Here is a 17,438-nt window from a genome sequence, read left to right as displayed (position 1 = left end):
TGTAGTTCTCCTTGAAGAGGTCCTTCACATCCCTTGTAAGTTGAATTCCTAGTTATTTCATTCTCTTTGTAGCAATTGTGAATGGAAGTTCACTCATGATTTGGTTCTCTGTCTGTTATTGGTATATAGGAATGCTTGTGATTTTTGCCCATTGGTTTTTATCCTGAGACTTTGCTGAAGCTGCTTATCAGCTTAAGGAGATTTTGGGCTGAAACGATAGGGTTTTCTAAATATACAATCATGTCATCTGCAAACAGGGACAATTTGACTTCCTCTTTTCCTAATTGAATACCCTTTATTTCTCTTGCCTGATTGCTCTGGCCAGAACTTCTAACACTATGTTGAATAGGAGTGTTGAGAGAGGGCATCCCCATCTTGTGCCAGTTTTCAAAGGAATGCTTCCAGTTTTTGCCCATTCAGTATGATATTGGCTGTGGGTTTGTCATAAATAGCTTGTATTATTTTGAGATACATTCCATCAGTACCTAGTTTATTGAGAGTTTTTAACATGAAGGGGCGTTGAATTTTGTCAAAGGCCTTTTCTACATCTATTGAGATAATCATGTGGTTTTTGTTGATGGTTCTGTTTATGTGGTGGATTATGTTTATTGATTTGTGTATGTTGAACCAGCCTTGCATCCCAGGGATGAAGCTGAGTTGATCGTGGTGAATAAGCTTGTTGGTGTGCTGCTGGATTCTATTTGCCAGTATTGTATTGAGGATTTTTGCATCCATGTTCATCAGGGCATCAGGGATATTGGTCTAAAATTCTCTTTTTTTATTGTGTCTCTGCCAGGCTTTGATATCAGGATGATGCTGGCCTCATAAAATGAGTTAGAGAGAATTCCCTCTTTTTCTATTGATTTGAATAGTTTCATAAGGAATGGTACCAGTTCCTCTTTGTACCTCTGGTAGAATTTGGCTGTTACTCCTTCTCGTCCTGGACTCTTTTTGGTTGGTAGGCTATTAATTATTGCCTTAATTCCAGAGCCTGTTATTGGTCTATTCAGAAATTCAGCTTCTTCCTGGTTTAGTCTTGGCAGGGTGTTTGTGTCCAGAAATTTATCCATTTCTTCCAGATTTTCTAGTTTATTTGCGTAGAGGTATTTATAGTTCTCTGATGGTAATGTGTATTTCTGTGGGATCAGTGGTGATATCCCCGATATCATTTTTTATTGTGTCTGTTTGATTCTTCTCTCTTTTCTTCTTACTAGTCTTGCTAGCGGTCTATCAATTCTGTTGATCTTTTCAAAAAACCAGCTCCTGGATTCATTGATTTTTTGAAGGGTTTTTTTTTTTGTGTCTCTATCTCCTTCAGTTCTTCTCTGATCTTAGTTATTTCTTGCCTTCTGTTAGCTTTTGAATGTGTTTGCTCTTGCTTCTCTAGTTCTTCTAATTGTGATGTTAGGTTGTCGATTTTAGATATTTCCTTCTTTCTCTTGTGGGCATTCAGTGCTATAAATTTCCCTCTTCACACTGCTTTAAATGTGTCCCAGAGATTCTGGTACATTGTGTCTTTGTTCTCACTGGTTTCAAAGAACATGTTTATTTCTGCCTTCATTTCTTTATTTACCCAGTAGTCATTCAGGAACATGTTGTTCAGTTTCCCTGTAGTTGTGTGGTTTTAAGTGAGTTTTAAAATCCTGAGTTCTAATTTAATTGCACTGTCTAATTGCACTGAGAGACAGTTTGTTGTGATTTCTGTTCTTTTACATTTGCTGAGGAGTGTTTTATTTCCAACTATGTGGTCAATTTTAGAATAAGTGCGATGTGGTGCTGAGAAGAATGTATATCCTGTTGATCTGGGGTGGAGAGTTCTATAGATGTCTATTAGGTCTGCTTGGTTCAGAACTGAGTTCAATTCCTGGATATCCTTGTTAAACTTCTGTTTCGTTGATCTAATATTGACAGTGGGGTGTTAAAGTCTCCCATTGTTATTGTGTGGGAGTCTAAGTTTCTTTTGGGTCTCTAAGGACTTGCTTTAAGAATCTGGGTGCTCCTGTGTTGGGTGCATTTATATTTAGAATAGTTACCTCTTGTTGTTGCATTGATCCCTTTACCATTATGTAATGGCCTTCTTTGTCTCTTTTGATCTTTGATGGTTTAAAGTCTGTTTTATCAGAGACTAGGATTGCAACCCCTGCTTTTTTTGCTTTCCATTTGCTTGGTAGATCTTCCTTCATCCGTTTATTTTTGAGCCTATGTGTGTGTCTGCACATGAGATGGGTCTCCTGAATACAGCACACTGATGGGTCTTGACTCTTTATCCTATTTGCCAGTCTGTCTTTTAATTGGGGCATTTAGCCCGTTTACATTTAAGGTTATTATTGCTATGTGTATATATTTGATTCTGTCATTATGATGCTAGCTGGTTGTTTTGCCCATTAGCTAATGCAATTTCTTTCTTGCATTGATGTTCTTTACAGTTTTGCATGTTTTTGCAGTGACTGGTACCGGTTGTTCCTTTCCATATTTAGTGCTTCCTTCAGGAGCTCTTGAAAGGTTGGCCTGGTGGTGACAAAATCTCTCAGCATTTGCTTGTCTGTAAATGATTTTCTCCTTCATTTATGAAACTTAATTTGGCTGGATGTGAAATTCTGGGCTGAAAATTATTTTCTTTAATAATGTTGAATATTGGCCCCCCTCTTCTGGCTTGTAGAGTTTCTGCCGAGAGATCTGCTGTTAGTCTGATGGGCTTCTCTTTGTGGGTAATCTAACCTTTCTCTCTGGCTGCTCTTAACATTTATTCCTTCATTTCAACCTTGGTGAATCTGACAGTTATGTGTCTTGGGGTTGCTCTTCTCAAGGAGTATCTTTTTGGTGTCCTCTGTATTTCCTGAATTTGAATGTTGGCCTGGCAACATTCAAGGTTGGGAGGCCTTGGGAAAGTTCTCCTGGGTAATATCCTGAAGAGTGTTTTCCAACTTGGTTCCATTCTCCCTGTCCCTTTCAGGTACAGCAATCAAATGTAGATTTGGTCTTTTCACATAGTCCCGTATTTCTTGGAGGCTTTGTTCGTTTCTTTTTACTTTTTTTCCCCCTAAAGTTCTCATCTTGCTTTATTTCATTCATTTGATTTTCAATCACTGATACCCTTTCTTCCAGTTGATCGAATTGGCTACTGAAGCTTGTGCATGTGTCATGTAGTTCTTGTGCCATGGTTTTCAGCTTCAACTGGTTATTTAAGGTCTTCTCTATACTGTTTATTCTAGTTAGCAATTCATCTAATCTGTTTTCAAGGTTTTTAGCTTCCTTGTGATGGGTTCGAACAACCTCCTTTACTTCGGAGAAGTTTGTTATTACTGACCTTCTGAAGCCTACTTCTGTCAGCTTGTCAGTCATTCATTGTCCAGCTTTGTTCCTTTGCTCGTGAGGAGCTGCGATTCTTTGGAGGAGAAGAGGAGCTGTGGTTTTTAGAATTTTAGGCTTTTCTGCTCTGGTTTCTCCTTATCTTTGTGGTTTTATTTACCTTTGGTCTTTGATGATGGTGACCTACAGATGGCGTTTTGTTGTGGATGTCCTTTTTGTTGATGTAGATGCTATTCTACATTTCTGTTCGTTAGTTTTCTGCTATTTCTGTTTGTTAGTTTTCCTTCTAATAGTTCCTCAGTTCAAGGTCTGTTGAAGTGGGGGTCTTCTTGTTGCTTGAGAGGCAGGCATTGGCATAACTCAGGCATGACTAGACTTCAGACAGCCTGCCTGGCTGTCTCAGCTTCCACTTTAACTTCCTGGAGTGAAGGCTCAGATTTCTCCTTCTGGGTTATAGCCTGGGGTATATATCCATCTGAGCCTGGCTGCTCAGGGGCAGTTAGCCTTGGTAAAAGGGGCTAGATTGGAAAGTATGGAGGAGGAGTCTTCATTCCTTCTGGTGGTTCTTGCAAAACGGTTTTTCCTGTAGCTTTTCTTTTTCTCCATAGCTGACAGCACAGTCAGCTGACTTATCTAGGACTTCTTTTTTAACTTTGTGGTTTCCCGCAAAGCTGCTTTCTTTTGGCTCAAGCTGTGAGCATTTTTGCCACAAGCTGCTAGTCAAGACTGCATCCAGCCATGAGTCAATATAAGAAAATTTGGTCTGAATGCCTTGACTGTCCTCTGACTCCAGTCACTACCTTAAATACACCCCCAATTGTTTCCTTATCTATAGTATCTCTGGCAGGCCAGCCAATACTAAAAGAGGGCTATTCTAATTCACAGAGAGTTCTTAGCATCTGAGGGTTTAACTCCTTAATCTCCTGCAAAGCCTTTCTTAAAGTTCGTTAACATACATTCTAATTCTAATGTGGTGGGTTTTGATGCTCTTTCTCCTATCACGGTGCAGCACATTCACCTTTCCTTTCACTCTGGACCCACTGGATAATTGGACCTGGTTGGTCCTACACTGCTGGGAGCTTACAGCCTCTACTAAGAAACCTGCAGCCTCCTACACGTGACTCCTCGCAGTGGTTCTTCCCAGAACTGTCTCTCTCACACTCACACATGTCCTCACTCCTAGTTCCCTTTCCTGGTTGGGGCAGTGAGCCACTTTCACCGCCTCCAGTTTCTTATCCTAACCAACTTAGCGAGCCACTCCTGTCCTGTGTCGGTTACTTTTAGTCAAAGGGGCGAACCACTCTCACTACTTACAGTTTCCTTTCCTGACCGACCCACAAGCCTCTCTTGCGCCCTGTCAGTTAGGGTGAAAGTTTCATCCAAATCAATGAGCAACTCCCGTTTTTCCTAGTCCTTCTGGGTCGGATTAGTCCTCACACCCTGGGAGGTGATTAGGCTCCCCTTCCATCCTTAAGGACCGGTTGTGCCTCAGGGCCCAAACCTTACCGTGGTTCAGATATCTGCTCTCGTTTCCGGATACTATCCAGCAATCCCCTTTACTGGTTCCATTTGCGCTGTCAGAAAGGGCATCTGGACACGGAGGGCCGATCCCCTTTTGGGTTGAAGCTCTCCCATTGGTGTCAAGCGTCCCAGTTCTTCCCTGTCCAGGAGCCTCAGTCCCACAGGCAGAGATAGAAACCTGCCATCCCCAGTCCCAGGTTTGGGCACCAAAATGTTGCAGAAAATTAAGAAACTGTAGAGACCAATCCGGAGGCAGGAGAGCTTTTATTTTAGGTATACTCTTGCTCAGCAGACATGCGTCCTGAAAGTCTGAGCCTTGAACAAAGAAAACCAGTGCGTTTTAAGCATCTTGAGGCAGGAGCTATGTGAAGCAATAAGCAGGCTTGCAGAAGTGAGAACAAAGACCTTTGTGTCTCTTTTGCAACATATTTTACATCTTTGGGAAACTTGGTTTGCAACTTATGCTTATCTGTTTTGTGACCTTGCAGCTGTGTAGGGAAGAAAGAAACTGGAATTTATGGAGCTTGCAAAATATGTGGAGGGTAGATATGGTCAATCTGTCTTGAAACAGACAGTATTCTCTTTAACTTTAACTTTAGAGGGGCTACTTAAATTCTTTTTAGCCTTTGTTAATACAGCAATTCATTGTATGAGCTATTGTTATTTTTTTTTTACTATTACTATAATGTTTACTATTATTATGCTATTATGTTATTTTCTTAATTTCTTACTTCAAAGCGATTGCTCCAAACATGAGACAGGGAGCAAGTATATTATATATTTTTATAGATATATATATATACACACACACACACACACATATATGTTTTTTCATTTACTTTTAAATCTGCCCTTCTTTCAACAACATAAATGTACTGAGGCAGTTGTATGGAATTGGATAACTAATCACTGCATTTCTTTGTAATAAACCAATTCCTTGAATCTTGGTTTTCCTAAATTCTAAAGATTATAAAGGGACAAACATTTCTGAACTCTCATTTGTATTTATGTAGAAAAAGTTATAGACTTAGTGATTGTTCAATTTTAAATAAATTGTTTAAGTCCAAAGTGAGTCTATGTGTTACATAATAGGTATTCAAAAAATATTTATGGAGGGTAATTGAATTGAGATTCTTCCCAATGCAGAGTTCACAAGTTGTTAAACCAGAGTTGGTATCTTTTCCTGCCTTAGCAGTAGAAATTTGGGTGAATCTCATCAGCTCATTTTCCTCCTTTGTAAAATGGATAAAAATTACCTGCCTGTGTCATAGGCTGATTATGAGAGTCAAATAATAACGTATTCACAAAGGTACATCATAAGCTTCACAGAACTCTACAAATAAAAATAAATATTGTTTTTGAACTAAGAAAAACATTTTCTTTTTAAAAAGAACTTTAAAATTCTAGGCACTTATTTAAAAACCTAATATTACTTTTAAAGAAGATAATGATAAAATTAAGTTCTCTTACAGAAGTGATATCAAGAGTGGCATTTTGATTTTCTTTATATCCTTTGCCCACTTTTTGATGAGGTTGTTTGATTTTTTTCTTGTAAATATATTTATGTTTCTTGTAAATTCTGGGTATTAGACCTTTTCAGATTGGTAGTGTCAAGCCTCTCAGCCCAAGCCAAGCCATCGAATCCTCTGTGACTTGAGGTATATGCCCAGATGGCCTGAAGTAACTGATGAATCACAAAAGAATTGCTAATGCCCTGCCCCGCCTTAACTGATGACATTCCACCACAAAAGAAGCGAAAATGGCCAGTCCTTGCCATGATATTATCTTGTGAAATTCCTTTTCCTGGCTCATCCTGGCTCAAAAAGCTCCGCCACTGAGCACCTTGTGACCCCCACTCCTGCCCGCCAGAGAACAACCCCCCTTTGACTGTAATTTTCCTTTACCTACCCAAATCCTATAAAATGGCCCCACCCTTATCTCCCTTCGCTGACTCTCTTTTCAGACTCAGCCCACCTGCACCAAGGTGAAATAAACAGCCATGTTGCTCACACAAAGCCTGTTTGGTGGTCTCTTCACATGGATGTGCATGGCAGGTAGATTGCAAAAATTTTCTCTCATTATGTAAGTTGCCCGTTTACTCTGATGATAGTTTCTTTTACTGTGCAGAAGCTCTTTAGTTTAGTTGGATCCCATTTGTCATTTTTGGATTTTGTTGCAATTGCTTTTGACATTTTAGTCATGAATTCTTTGCCCATGCCTATTTCCTGAGTGGTATTGCCTAGGTTTTCTTCTAGGATTTTTATGGTTTTGGGTTTTCCATTTAAGTTTTTAATCCATCTTGAGTTAATTTTTTAAAGGTGTAAGGAAGGGGTCCACTTTCAATTTTCTGTATATGGTTAGTTTGTTTCCCCAGCACCAGCTACTGAATAGGAGGTCCTTTCCCCATTGCTTGTTTTTGTCAAGCTTGTCAAAGATCAGATAGTTGTAAAAGTGTGGTGTTATTTCTGAGGTCTCTGTTCTGCTCCATTGGTCTATATTGTCTGCTTTGGTACCAGTACCATGCTGTTTTGGTTACTGTAGCCTTGTAGTATAGTTTGAAGTCAGGTAACGTGATGCCTCCAGCTTTGTTCTTTTTACTTAGGATTGTCTTGGCTATACAAGGTCTTCTTTGATTCCAGATGAAATTTAAAATACTTTTTTCTAATTCTGTAAAGAATGTCAATGGTAGTTTCATGGGAATAGCATCGAATCTATAAATTACTTTGAACAGTATGCCCATTTTCACAATATTGATTCTTCCTATCTATGAGGATGGAATGTTTTTCTATTTGTTTGTGTCCTCTCTATGAACAGACACTTGTTAAAAGAAGACATTTACACAGCCAATGCACATATGAAAAAAATCCCAACATCACTGATCATCAGAGAAATGCAAATGAAAACCACAGTGAGATACTATCTCACACTAGTCAGAATGGTGATTATTAAAAAGTCAGGACATAATAGATGCTGGCAAGGCTGTGGAGCAATAGGAATGCTTTCACATTGTTGGTGGGAATGTAAATTAATTCAACCATTGTGGAAGACAATGTGGTTATTACTCAAGAATCTAGAAGCAGAAATACCATTTGACCAAGCAATCCCATTACTGGGTATATACCCAAAGGAATATAAATCATTCTACTATAAAGACACATGCACACATATGTTACTGCAGCACTATTTACAATAGTGAAGACATGGAACCAACCCAAACACCCATCAATGATAGACTGGATAAAGAAAATGTGGTACATATACACCATGGAATACCATGCAGCCAGAAAAAGGAATGAGATTATGTTATTTGCAGTGACATGGATGGAATTTGAGGCCCTCATTCTCAGCAAACTAACACAGGAACAGAAAACCAAACACCATATGTTCTCACTCATAAGTGGGAGCTGAACATTGAGAACCCACGGACACAGAGAGGCAAACAGCACACTCCAGGGTGTGTTGGGGGTTTGGGGGCAAGGGGACAGAACTTAGAGTATAGTTCAATAGGTGCAGAAAACCACCATGGCACACATATACCTATGTAACAAACCTGCATGTTCTGCACATGTATCCCTCCCCTTTTTTGAAGAAATAAAAGTAAAAAAAACAAAAATAAAAACAAAAACCAAAAACATTTATCTTATTACATTTAGATCCTGATCTAAATATATCATGTACTTTTCTGTGGAATCTGGACATGGTATTATTTCTGGACTGAGGTATTTTTGATCTAGTCATTTCCCCACCCTCCTCTCTTAACTTATAAACTTGACGACTCCTTATTAGCCTTGTTTCCCTGCAGCGACAGAAGATGTGAAGGAAATTCTCTCCAAACTTTTCTGCTGACTTCCTCTAGATTGCCCCTGCCTGCTGCAACACCGAGCACAGCTCTTCAAAAACAGGGTAGGAGACTAAGGAACATTGAGAGTCCTGTGTTGGACTCTGCATATACATGGCTGCTAGTCTGGGGACTCCTTTTCCTTTCTGCTGCTGTTGTGTTGGTGCCTATTGCTTCTTTAAGTATAATCGGCAGATGTGCTGTGTCAGCTGTGTCTTCCTGGGTTCAAATTCCAGCTTTATTCCTTATTTGGTTAGGGAAATATCTGAATTTTCTCAGGTTAATTCAGCTGTAAACATTGCTATCAGATACAGTTTTTTAAAGATTCAGTGATTTAACAGGGTCTATCTAATAGGATTATATAACCTAACTGGTGCAAAAGAGCCACTAAAATATTTCTTCATTTACTATTGTGATGCTGGTTATGTGCTATTTCTTCATGTAGCTGTATTATGAAATAAAGCTACTTAAATCTTCTGAAGGATTTATTTTGTATTTATACATGATTGATATACTCGCTAGCAATGAAGAAATTTCTAGAACTATTGTCAATTCTACCAAACTTTGTAGTTTTTGTCATTGTTATTTTGCACTTAATTTTTGATACATAGAATTTACTTTTAGTCTTTCCTTTTATTTGGTCCATAGTGGTCACTGAGCAGTATATTCAGGAGGTGCTGCCTGTAAATGCTTATCTCATCTTAGCAGAAAATGAGACATCTTAGTTTCTCATCTGATGAATTTTATCTAATGCTTATTAGAGCTCATGTTCTTATATTGTCCTCAGGATTAACTTTCCTTTATATAATTTTGCATTTTCTCTACTGTGAAAAAGGTATTAAGGTTTTGGTGGTATATATAAAACTTTTAGTTAACAAATTGCCTATTGTAGTTGTTTGTATCTATCTATGTAATCAAAGATGAGAATTAATATCAATAATCTTTGTTTGGCAGTAAGATACCCCGTTCGCAGAAATTTGACAATTCTTGTTTTTTGTTAGCTTATTTCAAAGGCATATTTTTCTTATGGCTTTGTTCTTTTTTCTTATTAGTTGCCTCTTTATGTATTTATTTATTTTTATAACCACATTCTGAAAACAACATTATTGGTTTGTTCAGGTTTTGTATTTCCTCATGGTTTAATCTTGTTTCGTTGTATGAGTCTAGGAATCTGTCCATTTCTTCTATATTTTCAAATTTATTGGCATATAGTTGCTCATAATAACCACTAATAATCCTTTGAAATTTCTACAATATCAGTTGGAATGTCTTTTTTTTTTTTTAATCTCTGCTTTTATTTATTTGAATAGTCTCTCTCTCTCTCTCTCTGTCTCTCTGTCTCTCCTTTTTAGTTACTCTGGCTAAAGGTTTGTCAATTTTGTTTAACTTTTCAGGAAAAAACCTCTGCTTTATTGATCTTTCTTTTTTAAATTTAAATTTCATTTATTTTTCTCTGATCTTTATTATTTGTTTTCTGCACTAATATTGGATTTGATTTGCTCTTGCTTTTTAGTTCTTTAAGATTCATCATTAGGTTGTTTATTTGAAGTTTTTTTGTAATCATTTATAGCTGTAAACTTCACTCTTAACACTGCTTTTGCTGTATCCCATAGGTTTTGGTTTGTTTTGTTTCATTATCATTTGTTTCAAGACATTTTCCAATTTCCTTATTAATTTCTTCATTGACCCACTTGTCATTTAGGAGCATATTTTTAAGGTTCCATGTATTTGTATAGTTTCCCAAATTCCTCTTGTTGTCAATTTCTAATTTTATTCCATTGTGATCAGAGAGGATACTTGATATTATTTCAATTAAAAAAATGTTTTAAGACTTGTTTTGTGACCTGGCATATGGTGTGTCATTGAGAATGATTATGTGCTGAGGAAAAGAATGTATATTCTGCAGCCCTTGGATGAAATATTCTGTAAATATCTCGTAGGTCCATTTGGTTTACGGTGCAGATTGAGTTGGATGTTTTTTTGTAGATTTTCTGTCTGGAAGATCTGTCCAGTGTTTAGAGTGTGGAGTGTTAAGAGACTCCAGCAATTATTGGATTGGGGCCTGTATTTTACTTTAGCTCGAGTAATATACTTTATATATCTTGGTGCTTTAGTGTTGGGTGCATACATATTTACAATTGTTATATTCTCTTACTGAATTGACCTCTTTATCATTATATAGTGACCCTTTTTGTCTCTTCATTTAGTTTTTGTCTTCAAATGTATTTTGTTTGATGTTATCATGGCTACTTCTGCTCTTTTTTGGTTTTTAATGGCATGGGCTTTTTTTTATCATTTAATTTGTAGTCTGTGTGTGTCTTTAGCTGTGAAGTGTGTTTCTTATAGGGAACAGAACATTGGGTCTTGTTTTTTTATCCATTCAGCTGCTCCATGTCTTTTCAATGGAGAGTTTAAGTCATTTACATTCAATGTTATTACTGCTAAGTATGGACTAATTCCTACCATTTTGTTATTTTTCTTTGTGGTTGTGTTGTGGTCTTATCTTCCTTCTGTTTTTTTTTCTTCCTGTCTTCATTTCAGTGATGGTAATTTTCTCTGATGCTATAATTTTATTTATTATATTTTATTTTTCCTTGTATGTTATTTGGTTCAAGGTTACCATGATGGTTGGAAATACTATCTTATAACTAATTTTCTAATTGATAACACTTAATGCTGTTTTTATAAACAAAGAAAACCTAATAATCTATGACTTTTTATCTCTCCACATTATAACTTTTTGTTGCTACTATTTATATATTATTGTATTATTACTTGAAAAGTTACTGTAGTTACTATTTTTGATAGGTTTATCATTTAATCTTTCTAATCAGGATAAGAGTAGTTCACATACCACACTCACACTATTATAATAGTCTCTGTTTCACTCTGTACCTACTATTACCAGTAAGTTTTCTATCTTCAGATGATTTCTTATTGCTCATCATTGTACTTTTCTTTCTGATTGAAGTACTCTCTTTAGCATTTCTTATAGGGTAGGTCTAGTGTTGATGACATTCCTCCATTTTTGTTTGCCTGAGAAAGTCTTTATTTCTTCTTCAGGTTTGAAGGGTATTTTTGCTGGATATACTATTTTAGGGTAAAAGTTTTTTCCTCCAGAACTTTATCTATGTCATGCCACTCATTCTGGCCTGGAAGGTTTCCTATGAAAAGTCTGCTGTGAAATGTATTAGAGCTCCATTATATGCAATGTGTTTCTTTTATCTTGCTGCTTTTAGAATCCTTTCTTTATCCTTAAGTTTGGGGAGTTTGATTATGAAATTCCTTGAGGTAGACTTCTTTGGTTAAATTAGCTTAGTGTTCTATAACATTATTATATTTGGATATTTATATCTTTCTCTAGGTTTGGAAAGTTCCCTGTTAATATCCTTTTGAGTAAATTTTCTACCCCTGTCTCTTCCTCTCCCTTTTCTTTAAGGTCAATAACTCTTAGATTTGCCCTTTGGAAGGTATTTTTTACATCCTGTGTATGTGCTTCCCCCCCCCCCCTTTTGTCTGCTCTTTTGAGTATTTTCAGGTAGTCTGTCTTTAAGTTGACTTTTTTTTCTTCTGCTTGATCGGATGTTGAATAAGAGTGTGAGAAAAGGCATTCTTTTCTTGTGCTGGTTTTCAAGGACTATGCTTCCAGTTTTTGCCCATTCAGTGCAATGTTGGCTGTGGGTTTGCTATAGTTGGCTCTTATCATTTTGAAATATAATCCTTCAATACCTGCTTTATTGAGAATTTTTAAAATGAAGGGGTGTTGAATTTTATCAAAGGTCTTTTTTTGTATCTGTTGAGATAATCATATTTTTTGTCTTTAGTTAAGTTTATGTGATAAATCACATTTATAGATTTGTGTATGTTGAACTAACCTTGCGTCCCAGGAACAAAGCCTACTTGATTGTGGTGGAAAAGCTATTTCACATGCTGCTGGATTCAGTTTGCCAGTATTTTGTTGAGAATTTTAGCATCAATTGTTCATCAAAGATATTAGCCTGAAGTTTTCTTTGTTTTATTTATTTATTTATTTATTTATTATTATACTTTAAGTTCTAGCATACATGTGCTTAATTTTAGATTCAGGGAGTACATGTGCATGTTTGTTTCTTGGGTATATTGTATAATAATGGGAATTGGGCTTCTATTGTACCTGTCATCCAAATAATGACCACTGTATCAATTTTTAATCATTTCACTGTGTCCACTTTTCTTCCTTTCCCTTTCTGGAGTCCTCAGTGTCTGCTTTTCATTTTTATTTTTATGGATGCTCATTGTTTAGCTTCTACTTAAAAATAATATGCAACACTTTATTTTTTGCTCCTGAATGAGTTTTCCTAGGATAATGGCCTCCAGCTTCTTCTATGTTGCTACAGAGTATATGATTTCATTGGTTTGTATGGCTGTATAGTATTCCATGATGTATATATACCCCCATTTTCTTTATCTGATCAACTGTTGATGGACCCTGGTTGGTTCCATGACTTTGCTATTGTGAATAGTGCTGCAGCAAATATACAAGTGCAGCTGTCTTTTTTATTTAATAATTTCTTTTCCTTTTGATACATACCCAGTAGTGGGATTACTGGATTGAATGGTAGCTCTATTTTAATTGTTTTTGAAATATATTCATACTGTTTTCCATAGAGGTTGAACCAATTTACATTCTCACCATAGTGTACAAGTGTTTTCATTTCTCTACATCCCCATCACATCTGTATTAAAAATTTTTTTAATAGTTGCCATTTCAGGCTGGGTGTAGTGGCTCATGTCTGTAATCCCAGCACTTTGGGAGGCTGAGGTGGGCAGATCACAAGGTCAGGAGATGGAGACCATCTTTGCTAACACAGTTAAACCCCATCTCTACTAAAAATACAAAAGAAAATTAGCCTGGGGTGTCAGGCGCTGGTAGTCCTAGCTAATGGGGAGGCTGAGGCAGGAGAATGGCATGGACCCAGAAGGTGGAGCTTGCAGTGAGCGGAGATGGCGCCACTGCACTCCAGCCTGGGTGACAGATCGAGACTCCATCTCAAAAAAAAAAAAAAAAGAGGGTAGCCATTCTGACGGGTGTACAATGTTGTCATTGTGAGTTTAATTTGCATCTATCTGCAATTAGCAATGTTTAGCACTTTTTCATGTGTTTCTTGTCTACTTGTATTATTTCTTTGGAGAAATATCTGTTAATGTGTTTTGTGCAATCTGTAATGGGGTTTTGTCTTTCTTTTCTTGTTTAGTTTGTGTTCCTTGTAGATTCTAGATGTTATTACTTTGTCAGCTGAATAATTTACAATTAGTTTCTTCCATGCTTTAGGTTGTCCATTTAGTCTTTTTTTTTTTTTTTTTTTTAAATATACTTTAAGTTCTAGGGTACATGTGCACAACGTGCAGGTTTGTTACATATGTATGCATGTGCCATGTTGGTGTGCTACACCCATTAACTCGTCATTTACATTAGGTATATCTCCTAATGATATCCCTCTCCCCTACCCCCTCCCCACAATAGGACCTGGTGTGTGATGTTCCCCTTCCTGTGTCCAAGTGATCTCATTGTTCAATTCCCACCTCTGAGTGAGAACATGCGGTGTTTGGTTTTCTGTTCTTGTGATAGTTTGCTAAGAATGATGGTTTCCAGCTGCATCCATATCCCTACAAAGGACACAAACTCATCCCTTTTTATGGTTGCATAGTATTCCATGGTGTATATGTACCACATTTTCTTCATCCAGTCGGTCACTGATGGACATTTGGGTTGATTCCAAGTCTTTGCTATTGTGAATAGTGCCGCAATAAACATACATGTGAATGTGTCTTTATAGCAGCATGATTTATAATCCTTTGGGTATATACCCAGTAATGGGATGGCTGGGTCAAATGATAGTTCCAGTTCTAGGTCCTTGAGGAATAGCCACACTGTTTTCCACAATGGTTGAACTAGTTTACAATCCCACCAACAGTGTAAAAGTGTTCCTATTTCTCCACATCCTCTCCAGCACCTGTTGTTTCCTGATTTTTTAATGATGGCCATTCTAACTGGTGTGAGATGGTATCTCATTGTGGTTTTGATTTGCATTTGTCTGAGCATTTTTTCATGTGTCTGTTGGCTGTATGAATGTCTTCTTTTGAGAAGTGTCTGTTATCCTTTGCCCACTTTTTGATGGGGTTGTTTGTTGTTTTCTGGTAAATTTGATTGAGTTCTTTGTAGGTTCTGGATATTAGCCCATTGTCAGATGAGTAGATTGCAAAAATTTTCTCCCATTCTGTAGGTTGCCTGTTCACTCTGATGGTAGTTTATTTTGCTGTGCAGAAGCTCTTTAGTTTAATTAGACTCCATTTGGCAATTTTGGCTTTTGTTGCCGTTGCTTTTGGTGTTTTAGACATGAAGTCCTTGCCCATGCCTATGTCCTGAACGTTGTTGCCTACGTTTTCTTCGAGGGTTTTTATGGTTTTAGGTCTAACATTTAAGTCTGTAATCCATCTTGAATTAATTTTTGTATAAGGAGTAAGGAAAGGATCCAGTTTCAGCTTTCTACTTATGACTAGCCACTTTTCCCAGCACCATTTATTAAATAGGGAATCCTTTCCCCTTTTCTTGTTTTTGTCAGATTTGTCAAAGATCAGATGGCTGTAGATGTGTGGTATTATTTCTGAGGGCTCTGTTCTGTTGCATTGGTCTATATCTCTGTTTTGGTACCAGTACCATGCTGTTTTGGTTACTGTAGCCTTGTAGTATAGTTTAAAGTCAGGTAGCATGATGCCTCCAACTTTGTTCTTTTGGCTTAGGATTGTCTTAGCAATGCAGGGTCTTTTTTGGTTCCATATGAACTTTAAAGCAGTTTTTTCCAATTCTGTGAAGAAAGTCATTGGTAGCTTAATAGGGATGGCATTGACTCTATAGATTACCTTGGGCAGTATGGCCATTTTCACAATATTGATTCTTCCTATCCATGGGCATGGAATGTTCTTCCATTTGTTTGTGTCCTCTTTTATTTCACTGAGCAGTGGTTTGTAGTTCTCCTTGAAGAGGTCTTTTATATCCCTTGTAAGTTGGATTCCTAGGTGTTTTATTCTCTTTGAAGCTATTGTGAATGGGAGTTCATTCGTGATTTGGCTCTCTGTTTGTGTGTTATTGGAGTATAAGAATGCTTGTGATTTTTGCACATTGATTTTGTATCCTTAGACTTTGCTGGAGTTGTTTATCAGCTTAAGGAGGTTTTGGGCTGAGACGATGGGGTTTCTAAATATACCATCATGTCATCTGCAAGCAGGGACAATTTGACTTCTTTCCCTAACTGAATACCCTTGATTTCTTTCTCTTGCCTGATTGCCCTAGCCAGAACTTCCACCACTATGTTGAATAGGTGAGAGAGGGCATCCCTGTCTTGTACCAGTTTTCAAAGATAATGCTTCCAGTTTTTGCCCATTCAGTATGCTATTGGCTGTGGGTTTGTCATAAATAGCTCTTATTATTTTGAAATATGTCCCATCAACACCTAGTTTGTTGAGAGTTTTCAGCATGAAGGGCTGTTGATTTTGTCAAAGGCCTTTTCTGCATCTGTTGAGATAATCATGTGGTTTTTGTCTTTGGTTCTGTTTATATGCTGGATTATGTTTATTAATTTGCATATGTTGAATCAGCCTTGCATCCCAGGGATGAAGCCCACTTGATCATGGTGGATAAGCTTTTTGATGTGCTGCTGAATTCAGTTTGCCAGTGTTTTATTGAGGATGTTTGCATTTATGTTCATCAGGGATATTGGTCTAAAATTCTCTTTTTTTGCTATATCTCTGCCAGGATTTAGTATCCGAATGATGTTGGCCTCGTAAAATGAGTTAGGGAGGATTCCCTCTTTTTCTATTGATTGAAATAGTTTCAGAAGGAATGGTACCAGCTCCTCCTTGTACCTCTGGTAGAATTCGGCTGTGAATCCGTCTGGTCCTGGACTTTTTTTGGTTGGTAGGCTATTCATTATTGCCTCAATTTCAGAGCCTGCTGTTGGTCTATTCAGGGATTCAACTTCTTCCTTGTTTAGTCTTGGGAGAGTGTAAGTGTCCAGGAAATTATCCATTTCTTCTAGGTTTTCTAGTTTATTTGCGTAGAGGTGTTTATAGTATTCTCTGATGGTAGTTTGTATTTCTGTGGGGTCAGTGGTGATATACCTTTTATCATTTTTTATTGCATCTATTTGATTCTTTTCTCTTTTCATCTCTATTAGCCTTGCTAGGGATCTATCAATTTTGTTGATCTTTTCAAAAAACCACCTCCTGGATTCATTGATTTTTTTGGAGGGTTTTTGTATCTCTATCTCCTTCGGTTCTGCTCTGATCTTAGTTATTTCTTGCCTTCTGCTAGCTTTTGAATGTGTTTGCTCTTGCTTTTCTAGTTCTTTTAATTGTGATGTTAGGGTGTCAATTTTAGATCTTCACTGGTTTCTCTTGTGGACATTTAGTCTATAAATTTCCCTCTACACACTGCTTTAAATGTGTCCCAGAAATTCTGGTATGTTGTATCTTTGTTCTCATTGGTTTCAAAGAACATCTTTATTTCTGCCTTCATTTCGTTATGTACCCAGTAGTCACTCAGGAGCAGGTTGTTCAGTTTCTATGTAGTTGAGCGGTTTTGATTGAGTTTCTTAGTCCTGAGTTCTAGTTTGATTGCATTGTGGTCTGAGAGACAGTCTGTTATAATTTCTGTTCTTTGACATTTGCTGAGGAGTGCTTTACTTCCAACTATGTGGTCAATTTTGGAATAAGTGCAATGTGGTGCTCAGAA

At 37.2% G+C, this 17,438-nt stretch overlaps 1 protein-coding gene across 6 annotated transcripts in view; it reads left to right on the top strand.

Annotated features, from left to right (window-relative positions):
• The window catches only part of CYP2C76 (cytochrome P450 family 2 subfamily C member 76), a 59,102-nt gene that overhangs the window by 16,085 nt on the left and 25,579 nt on the right, over positions 1-17,438 (top strand). For 2 of the 6 annotated variants that reach the window (XM_074002248.1, XM_045361236.3), the window contains exon 2: positions 8,633-8,733. The exons of 3 other annotated variants lie outside the window; for them this stretch is intronic. The gene's annotated coding sequence lies outside the window, so the exon portion shown is untranslated. Of the gene's footprint in view, positions 1-6,793; positions 6,885-8,632; positions 8,734-17,438 lie in introns of all 6 variants that reach the window. One more of the 6 variants, XM_065521165.2, reaches the window with a different exon arrangement.

The sequence above is a fragment of the Macaca fascicularis genome, chromosome 9, assembly GCF_037993035.2.
Source record: "Macaca fascicularis isolate 582-1 chromosome 9, T2T-MFA8v1.1".
Taxonomy (NCBI): domain Eukaryota; kingdom Metazoa; phylum Chordata; class Mammalia; order Primates; family Cercopithecidae; genus Macaca; species Macaca fascicularis.
Note: the sequence above shows the minus strand (reverse complement) of the source record. Positions and strands in the feature narration are given on the sequence as shown.